At 40.1% G+C, this 10,857-nt stretch overlaps 1 protein-coding gene across 4 annotated transcripts in view; it reads left to right on the top strand.

Annotated features, from left to right (window-relative positions):
- Positions 1–2,104: 2,104 nt before the first annotated feature.
- Positions 2,105–10,857, top strand: part of BICRAL (BRD4 interacting chromatin remodeling complex associated protein like) — a 43,671-nt gene continuing 34,918 nt past the window's right edge. For 2 of the 4 annotated variants that reach the window (XM_039697736.1, XM_039697737.1), the window contains exon 1: positions 2,105–9,357. The gene's annotated coding sequence lies outside the window, so the exon portion shown is untranslated. Of the gene's footprint in view, positions 9,358–9,840; positions 10,591–10,857 lie in introns of those variants that run through there. The other 2 variants (XM_039697739.1, XM_039697738.1) reach the window with 1 other exon arrangement.

The raw sequence follows: 10,857 nt of genomic DNA, 5'->3' as shown, positions 1-10,857 counted from the left end.
CCCTGCCCGGCTGGGGGCCCCGGCAGCCGGGCACGGCCGGCGCCTGCGGCGGGCTCCGTGCGAGCCGTGCCCTAGTAAACCTGCCCCGCTGGCTCCCGCAGCGAAGCGGCCGAGGAAAAGGCTGCTGAGCCTTGCAGGTAACTGCAAAGGTGCTGCCAGGTGGATCGATGTCTTCCTCGCTGCTTGTTTGGTTTCTGGAGTGTTTTGTTCCGGAAGAGTTCGGTTCTTCAGGGAAAAGTGGGAGCAGTGCCAATGGATTACTCTGCCCCAGAGGGAGGACTGTGTGAGCAATCCACAGAGGCCTATATGGAAACATGGGAAGGAAGGCATTCAGAATTAGGTGATGTGTTTTAAAGTAAATTTGCAGCAGGACCCAGATATTAAGTACACTGTCTGCAAAGTAAAAAAGTGACCATTGTTTTGCTGTATTCATTTGAGAATTTTGTTTTCTATTATTTGGATTTTAATTTGTGCAAAGAAAGTTAACACTAAGCACTCTTTTAGTAATATGAAAACAAATCTAGCTCCTGTCTACTTCTACAAATACTCTCCTTTCCCTTGTCATTTTGAAGTTACTTGTAACAAACTGACACAGGACCTAAGACTATCCATTGAAACAAAAAGGTGGTAAACCCAAAGTAGATAATCTGATTTTTCTGTCTTCTGTTTGGCAATAGCATGAGGTTTTTTTACCTCTATGTTCCTGTTTGGAAGTATAGGTTGTTATGTCCCTTCAGGTTAGCCTTTCAAAGTACCTTTACCTTGAAAGTAGTAGTGTTGTTTTCTGTTTCCTGAGAATGTGGTCTAATTTCTGTGTTAGAAGTGATATAATGTTGTTAGAATGTACGGAGTATGTGAACCTTACGTGTGGTAATGTCCGTCCAGTTTGGATGACAGAGGAAAGGCAGTGAAATGCCTTTAATCCTTGCAAAGGACTCGCACTAAAGTAGAGAATATTCTTTCCTTAACAGTGTTAACATATAAAGTAAGGGGATTGCAAGGGATGGTTATGTAACAGCAGCACTTTGGAGCAGGATGGATGGGCACTGGGTGAGGTGAAGTGTTTGATGCATTACAGCTCTTAATGCAGCATTACATCTGTTGCACTACTGCAGTGTTCAGAATTTTGTCTATGAAGAATTAAAGTGAGTCTTAAAAATTAAAACCTCTTATGCTGTAGAATGGGAGTGTGCTCAGTCATTAAAAAGGAAGGGTATTTGAATATTCTCACTTGATATTTTCCTAGCAATGTGTTTAAATTATACATTTAGTAGTAAGTATTAGGTATTTTTTCCCAAATAAATAGTCAAGTCCACTCCTGCAGTTATTGCAGCAATGTTCCATTAGGCAAAAATATGATGCAATTAATTTTCTGTAAGAAAAAATATCCTTATTTCCATGTTGTTGAAAGATGTGGAAGTTTTATTTTAGCTAGCAGGCTCTGTTTGCCTTATGCTCCCTTGAGTCTAGCTGATACAGGTGGTAACAGTGATGGAAGTGCTTATCCCGTACGTGAGGATATTGACAGAAAAAGGTTTTTGCTGTTTTTCATAAGCACAAATATTCCTGGAGTATGGCTTTGGTATTGTTAATGCAGATGTGAGCCAGTAGATGAACTGCAGTGGGTAAAAGAACTTCATACTGTAAGGATTGCAAGCAAACATTAGTACACACAGCACAGAATGAATGTTAAGTGCTGTAAATGTTATGCTGTAGTATAATTACTCCTTATTGTATTTGGGCACTTAGGATGCTAGGTATTCTGAATTGTTTTTTCTATGGGTGATTGGAGGTTTGAATCAATGAGGACCAAATGCCCTCATGAATAGGAGCTTCAGGGAGAGACTGGAAACTTTTCACCTTGCTTATGCACACAATTGGGTTTTTTTGGTTAAAAGCAAAAATATACCCAGACACAAGAAAGTGAAATGTATGACCATAATAAAAAATTTAAAAAAGAGTTGTAAAATTCTTCCAGCTGTTTCATCCTGATGTTCCAAAATTACTTTCCACCCTTAAAATTTGAGGTTTTTATATAATTTCTCTTGGCATGTGCATTTTTTTTTGGTGGTCATACAAACACTGACAATTTTCTTCCTGGCAGCAACTTTTATGTTTTGAGGCTGCTTAGTGTGCCAGACAGTAACCACCTGAATAAAATGTGAGCCTTCTAGCTCAGGCTTGGAGTCACTTGGGTAAGCTGTAACAAGTAGTTTGGCTGTTTGAGGATATGAGAAAAAAGTAAGGTACATAATTCTCTGTGTTATATTATTTTCCTACTTTTTCCCCTCTTGCGTGTGCTTCTGTTCCTCTCTGGTTTCAAAGTAGATAGCAGTCATTTCAGTAAGACCTTCTGCCATTGTTTGAACTGTACAGTGTCATTTATTATATGTGAACTTGCAGGTTGCACTTGTTTACTTTGATCTAGTGCTGTGAAACTCTGGAAACATGAGCTCCGTGCATGCTTCCAGGTTTAGATCTGTGTCCCATGGTTATCAGTCATGAATGCTATCTGCCTGAAATATTTCCTACTAATTTGCTATAGCTCAACAGCATTACCTCACAGCCTTTTAAGTGAGATGTATTGTGTAGTTCAGCTGAAGGTTCAAGATCCTGTCTCGTTCCATCATTATTTTAAGAAGAGTGGGGAATAAAAGGGAGATCCACAGAGGCAACTGTGTGTTCAGCCTCATAATAATGGATTCTTACACCTGAGGTTCCCGTGCTTGTAAAAGTCAGGGACCTCGTAGGTGCGGCGTGATCTCAAGATACAGATTTGCAGTCTCTCAAGCAGAGGAAGGAAGTAGAATTATTCCTTCTCATCAGTATCTATTCCCAACACTGACAATTTTATTCCAAAGGGTGTTATGCATGTATGTTGCACCGTCACACACACAAAAATGCTGTGTGTGTTTTCAAGAAAAGCAGCAGCCTCTGTGCCTTGCACAGAGCCCTTATCTGATAGATGTGATCTCTGTCTGTTAGATTGAGTTTCTGCAGCGGAGATTAGCAGTGCAACGTAATTACTTCTGGCTACAAAGTAGCTACTTCAGTGGCTTGGGCAACCAGCGTTTCTACTGATGGTTTTAGTAAGGGCTCTTTGAACTCCTCTGGCACTGTGATCAGGCATTAAAGATGTAAGCCATATTATGATTCATTTAAGACACTGTAGGCTGCACATTTGTCATGGTGCACTGGGGCTTCATTAAAAGTGAATGTTGAGTTACTGTATCTTGGTTCATTTGGAAAAAAGAAATTCTTTGAACCTTACATTTGGCATACTGATTAGGGTTTTTTTTGTTAAAGCTTTTGTTGCACTAAAATGTTGTGCTTTATATATCTGGCCATATGGAAAGCCAGGACAATGTAAAATACGTTTGTTTTAAAATCACTTATTGAGTGTTGAAGCTAAAACTGTAATTTTCTTGGTGCAACTTAATTGCTGTGAGTAATGCAAAAGGTTTGAATGTAATCCTTGGGAATGCTTAAGATACTAATTATATTCCAACCAGTCAAGGTGCACTTGTTTTGAAACTAGCCTGAGCTGGTCCCTTCTGAGAATCTGCTATTTCCACTGCCAAAGGTGGTGAAACAGATTGATTTCTATGAAAATGAGTTATCCTTCAAAACCAGGGACAGGCTTCAAAGCATAGCACTTTATGACAAAAGGTACTTTCAGATTAACAAAGCAAGGCCCAAATATGCTAAACACAAGAGCTCAAGTGCAGCAAATCTCATAGGTTTGGTCCAGGTCTAGCTGCTGACTGCTATATAGAATCCTAACTTGCTGATTAACTGTAGTTAAATTCTGGAAACTTAGTGTGTAAGTGACAGATTCTGCTTTATGGACTCTCCCTTTGAGGCAATTATTCTGTTAGTTATGGAGTTTCTGAGATTTTTTTTTTTGCATTGCCTTGCTTTACATTTCAGATACTTTTACACTTTTTTAATGCATTTCAGAAAACTATGGTTATTGAATTAGCCAGTTCAATGGACCACCCAGGTTCAATAGTATATCAAAGTTTTCTATTTTGGAATTGTGACTCTTACTTGCAAACATATTTCATTTATCTTTCTGAGTGATTTAAATAGCATTAACTCCAAGTCACATCCAAGTTTTCCTATTAGCTCTCCTGTAGTATATTCCCTAGTGGTTAAACTATACTTGTATTCTTTTTACCATTTATTCATCTTAGGAAAAAGTCTGTCAGCTACAGTTTTGAATGAGGGCTTCCTCCTCCTATTATTAGCGTTTGTTCTTCAGTCTAAATCTGAGAATAAATTCCATTCATATTGATACCCGTTCTAGTGATGCTATAAAGACTTCTTTTACAGCAATCTTCATTCATATCCAAATCTTATCCAATTGGTTTCATAGCAGGGACTCAGAAATGTCCAAGTAAAACTATTCTGTCTCAAAAGTTCTGACTTAGGTGGTGCTTTATTCATAACATCCCTTCTGCTCATCCATTTTGCCTTGTCCTTATACAAGTATAGCTTAGCAGGTCTGTGTTTCTTTCAAGAACACCAATGCCTTTGATATAATTTACTATTCCACTGTGCTTCTGTATCCCTAGATCACCTCATTTTATGTTCTAGGCCTCCTTTTTTTTTGCTTAAATTCCTCCTATTTTTTGTTTGGTTTTATTTTGTTAAACATCATCCACAACACCTCAGTTGTATTAGGAATGCTTCTTTTGTTAGTTTCATTGCCTGGCTGCTGTTTTTAATTAGTACTATGTTTAAAAAAAAACCAAAACAAAACAAACCAACACCCAAATCCTTGTGTCCATCTATTCATTAATATACTTGTCTGTATTTCTGTATCCTTACCTGATTTTTTATACCATTCATCTGTGCTAGCCAAATTAACTATAAATGTGATAGAAGGTTGTCCCAATTTCTGCCATCATTTTTAGTTTAAATTCTTCCATCAGTTTTGGCAGTGTTACTTGGGCAAGTTTACTTCTCCATTATTTCTGTAATAAAGTTCTGTCTCCAGAGGTGAGGTTATTTTTTTTTCTTGATACATTTCAGTGGCTGAATATCTTAAGATTATTCTAACTTGGAAGTGAGAGCTATTAATCCTTCAAACTTAATTCTCCTTTTTAGAGTACTTTAAGCTGAAGAATATGAGACTATATTTAAATAACCTAGAGAATGATATAGTAATTCTTGATCTGTTCCAGTAATAATTTGAATTGCCATTTGTTTAAATGGAACCTCCAGTCACCATGTTTTCTTTGGCTTTACTTAATTGTCTGCTGTATGGTCAGATCCCCATCTCAGAGAAGCACAGTTCTCTAAAATCTGCTTTCTGGATTCATCACAGACCAGCCCTGTTGGCCTTCACACAATCTCCAGTCATAGAAACCTGTCTGTCTTCTGGTATTGGTGTAAATCTCTTGTTCTGAGGCTCACTCTCATTACCCCCTCTACCTACCTACGTTCTTACCAATCACCCCTTAAGATACCTTTGGTTAAGTAGTCCTGTCTTTGGTATGATGATTGATACCGGAGTCATGCAGCTTTACAATTACATCATGCAGTTATGACCCAGGTGTTGTAAGTACTGTTTTGGGTAAGGAAGGCATGGTATCAAGCTGAACATTGTAATGTTTAGGTAATTTTTGTGGGTGAGTCATCAAAATAGTGGTGGTAATTATTCAGAATTTGGTGGCTAATATGGATATTGAACTGAAAATTTCATTTGGTATGTTACATTTATATTCCAAGTTAAAGTCCTTGTCTGCCTTCGTGCCTCTGTATTTGGGTGCCCTACTTTTCAAGTGACCTCTACCTCTCTATTGCCTGTGCCCTTTAATGATGACCTATTTGTTTCTGTGCCTTCAAGCTTAGTTATTTATTTGTATTTAAATAATTAATTAAGCCATATGTAGATAAGTAAAAGGTGTGACTGGTGATGACCTGACATAAGAAACACATTAATGAATGGAAAGAAAAAGCATGGGAGGAAGAAGTGCCATCAATAGAGCTGAACAGTTCAGTCTGAGGAAGCAAGGCTGCATTGAAGCAAATAGCATTCTTTTCCTGCAATATATCTCTGAAAGGATGCAGTGAGTTGAGGTTACAAACCATCTATTCATGCAAAAACCTTAGGATGGCTGTGGCATTAATTCTAATGCACTAGCTTAGTCCTTAAATTCTTCATTATGAATCTATCGCTGCCTCACCTTCTTTTGGAGTACTAATTTATGATTGCACAAGAATTGGAGTGCATGTGATGCAGACCTGGAAAAATGGGCTGAATATCAGCAAAGTGACTTGATGTAGGAGAAACCTGGAGACAGAATGATGGGTGCTTTGTACCCCCTTATTTTCTCCCTCTCGATATCTAAGCATAGTTTTCGGTTCTTCACAGTCTGTCATTTTAGGGCAATGTATCAGATCACTCCAAATGTCATTTGGTGTCTTTGCACACCTATGAGAGTGGTATTTGCTAAACAGCATAGTCACAGTTTGATAGCTGGTGTCAAAATACAGCCAAGTAGTTTGTTGTGTGATGAGTGCACATGATGTTCCCAGTAGCTGTTTTTACACCAACGTCTGCCTTCCCAAGATTTCTCTTCTTCCTTTGGACACTGGTCTTTCCTTTCCTGTGCTTATTTCCCCTTGCTCCTTATAAAGCTGCTACAGGAAAGAAAATGTGATTGTAAAAGCTAAAGAAAGGCAGCAACTGATTGTGCATTGTACATAGGACTCTGGTTGAAGAGGACAGCTCTGAGCAGGTGACCTTGAAGTAGAAGGATGTTGACATACAAGGGTCTTTTGTATTCATGCAGAAAGGCAGTGAGAAGAGGGGCAGCCTCTTGGGGCAGTGACACCTAGTGCTGAAACACCACGTGATGCTCTTAAAACAGCATGAGTACCTGCCAGGAAAAAGCAGTAGTTCTTTACAAACATGGTCTCAGAAATTCTGTAGTACACCTGAAAGTGGTAACATTACAGCTGATGACTGCATTCAGACCTCTTAGAATTGAAGGTAACATTAAGTGCATACTTCAATATGACCTACAAAATTACATCCAATCCTTGATTTTTTTTTTTGGTAATCATTTATACCTGTGAACGAATATAGCAAATGTGTATAGATACAGAGAAATGTGGTTACTGTAGGGTGCTTCATTGTATAGATTGTTAGTTCTCCTTCCCTTTTTGTACTCTACCTGCTTAGTAATGCTGTTGTCAATGCTGCCTTGAAACATCCTTCAGGGAAAGTAAGTTATGGTAACATCATGGAAAACTTGTGTAGGATTCCTTGTGTTTCTTATGGTAACAGAATCCATTCAAAATCATTTGTCTTCCTTTCTTCAGTTCCTTTTTTGTATTGTATTGCCTGCTTCCTATTTGTGGTTTCTGTAGGACTGGGAGAATAATAATAATAACAACATACTGATCAGATGTTCGGCCTTGTAACCTCTGAAGCAAAGTTCCTTCCTGTTAACCAAATGACAATGCTGGTGGTGTCCCTCCATACAAGTTCTCGCTTGGGCAATATTCTCTAAAGCCAGTGAAGCTGAGTAGGTATGAATTCAGGGCAGAGTTTGGCCTTGAAGCATTTATTGAAGTTAGGAACCTTGACGTTTTGGCCTTTTGGATTTTCTAACGCTGGTGTCAGGAGTACAGGCTTACAGCTCTTCCCGAGCTCTTTGGCATGCGGTGTTTCTGTCCATACTGTGTCTGTTGGGGTCCTTGCTGTATTCCTGAAAAGTGCAGTTAATAATCCGGCTGATGGCCGAGGCACGGCCACGTGCAGGTTGGGTCTGGGCTGCACAAAGGATCTGCTGGACTCGTGCTAAGGTTTGTTTGCTTGGGCCATCCCCTCCAGTGTGGGAGTGATCTGAAACTTCCCCTCAGTTTTCTACTGGGGGTACGCATGTAAACAAGGTTTGTAGGTGAGTCTTGGCTTTGGCGGAAGTTGGGAATTGGTTGATTAATTCAAAAAATAATATACCCAGATTCTAATTGAAAATGCTGATGTGATGAGATTTTTTTTAAGATAAGCAATCTGGACAACTTATTTGATAAAGTCCACTTAGTATACTGCCCATAACCATTTTGATATAGTTGCTCAAAAAACCTAAAACGTTGTAAGAGGGTTTTTTTTGAGCTGTGTGAAGCTAACAAAGAAGGATGTGCTACTAAATAAAGTCTTCAAATCCTTGTCTCTAAGGAGTTTTAACAAAGTTACTTAGGAATAAAATAGTAAAGTCCTTGGGAATTACCATTACTAGCAGGAAAAGGGTCTTAAAGAGATTTTTTGTTGTTTTAAAAGCATTACCATACATGCATGTGCATGCTAAAAATCTATTTTCAATCAAAAAATTTTTTAATAAACCAGGCTTCTCTAAATTATCTGCAAAAATTATTTTAGAATTAAATTGTTTTCAATGAATGAATGAAGTGAATGGTGGAAGTTGGAATAGTTTTCTATAACAAAAAGCTTTGAATAAAGTTATGAATGCTTTTAGCTGAAGTAAACTGTAGAATAGCATTAATGAGCTCTCAGTGCTACAACCTTTGACTTGCAATTAACATTTTTAGGTTACCCAAAACTTTTTAAAGTAGTTGAAGTTCACGTAGTTTGTTTCCAGCAAGGCTGATAAGAACATATTTAAAAAAACTTAAAATATTGTAGCTTTCCAGGGGATCAAATCTTATCTTTCTCAAGGTGACCTTGCATTTATTTTTCTGGGCAGCCCTCTGCACTTGCACTTATTTTTCTGGTGACCCCCTCCTGCCCATAAAGCTTACAGTGATTTACAGCTTTAATATTAAGGAAATCAACCAAATTGTTAACATTAACGTTAATTTTAATAGGAAAAAAACTTTGTTTTACTTCCCTGTAACCCCAAACAAACCCCAACTTTTAACCTAAAGCCAGCAGCCTGGGCTAGGTCTCCAGACCTACGGGTTTCTGAAACACACAACCCAAAAAAAAAAAAGGAGCCGAAGTTTTTAAAGGGCCTGGCTTTAAACGCGGAGCGAGGATCGCGCTGGGGCTGGGGACTCATCATGCCAGGGCGGCGGTGCGTGTGCCCGGGCGCCGGTCTGCGGCGTTGTGTCCCGGCGGAGCTGCGCGGCCGTGCCGTGCCGTGCCGGGCCCGGCGGTGCGGTGCGGTGCCGGTGGCGGTGCGGGCGCGGAGCGGAGCCGAGCGGAGCCGCGCTCTCCTCCCGCTCGCTTTCTCTTTCCCCCTCTCTCGCTCGCTCCCTCTCCCGCTCGCTCTCCCCCCTCCCTCCCTCGCTCTCTCGCTCTCCCTCTCTCTCTCCTACACTGCCAGCCCCTGATGTGATGGCGAAGAAACCCCGTTGACAAGGCACTGCTTTTTCATGACGGTGAGTTTCCCTTTGAGTGTATTATAATTTTGTGATAAAAATTTCAAGGAAAAAAAAAACACACAACCTCCTTCCTCCCTTCCTTCGGGGAGGGAAAAGAGAGGGGGGAAATCTATCTCCAGACAGACAGAAAAGAAAGAGGAGCAAATTAACAACCAGGAGTTGCCAAAACCAGGATATTAGGTTTCAGCCCAGAGAGCTATTGGCTCTGGGGCTATGTATATAAATATATATCTAGAGAGAGAGCGAGCGAGAGGGGAGACGAGGAGGAAGAAGAGGGATATTTTGTGGGTGGCTGTTGTTTGGGCAGATGTGGATTCACATGGAAATGAACTATATATATTAATTTTTTTTTTCCGCGAGGCTGGTGGTGGTGGCTGCTGAGGGCACTTAAAAAAAAAGTTGTTTCTTAAAATAAAGGCGGGGGGGGGGGGGGGGGGGGGGGGGGGGGGGGGGGGGGGGGGTGAAGGGAGAGATAAGGTTTCAGGTCCAGGCTGATAGCTGCAGAGAGGGGAGAGGTTTGGGGTGGGTTTTTTTTTTTTTTTTTTTTTTTCCTTGCTGATGCCATGCAAATTCAGGAGAGGAGGGAAGAAAAATCTCTTTTAATGACTCATTGATTGAGCCGGTTTAAAATTAGTTGTTGTTGTTGTCTTTTTTTTTTTCCGCCCCCTTGATGGCCATCAAGAGAGGGATGGAAAGAGGAGAGGAGGGAGAGAGAGTGTGTGTGTATGTGTGAGTGTGAGAGAGTGAGAGGGAGAGAGGGGGATAGAGAGAGTGTGTGAGGGAGAAAGAAAAATAATCTTTTCAAATCTCCTCCCTCTTTTTTTTCCCCCCTCGTTTCTTTGCTTTTCTCTAAAGCTCTGTGGTCTGTGAAACAGTCTTTTCTTCCTCCTCGTCGGGAAAATGGAGACACTTCGTCTCTCTCCTGGCTGTGCAGCTGGGAAGGATTTTTCTTTTCTTTTTTCCTTTTTCGCTCGTGGCTTGATTTTTTTCTTTCCCCCTTCCACTCGCCACCACCCTAATCTTGTCTTTTCTTTGAGCTTGTGTCTCAGAGTTGTACCTTCTGGGGATTTATTTTTCACTCATTTCCTCGTTTTCGGTGTCGCCACTAGATTTGATTTGATTTGTTTGGTTTTTTATTTGCAATTTCCTTCGAATCGCTCCGTGCCTCCTGCTTTTAACCGAGGAATGGAAACGGTGCCGCTTTTTGTGGGTGCGCGAAATGCTCGGGCGGTAGGTTTGGGCTATTGCGCTTTTTTTTTTCGCCTTTTCGGGATCAAGTTTTTCGATGTGCCTTTTATTTTATTTATTTAATTTTAAAATTTTTCTTTTGGAGAGAGAAAATATTTAATTGTAACGCCTCTTTAAAACACAATAAAGCGTCTTTTTCTGGAGTGACCCCTTTGGCTTCGCTGTAGCGTGGATGTGAATCTGATCCTTTGTGCTGCTGGGATTATTTTGCGTAAAAGAAGCAATGTTTTGTAAATAGATTTTTTTTTG

The sequence above is a fragment of the Passer montanus genome, unplaced genomic scaffold (assembly GCF_014805655.1).
Source record: "Passer montanus isolate IOZ18808 unplaced genomic scaffold, ASM1480565v1 scaffold12, whole genome shotgun sequence".
In the NCBI taxonomy this organism is placed as follows: domain Eukaryota; kingdom Metazoa; phylum Chordata; class Aves; order Passeriformes; family Passeridae; genus Passer; species Passer montanus.
Note: the sequence above shows the minus strand (reverse complement) of the source record. Positions and strands in the feature narration are given on the sequence as shown.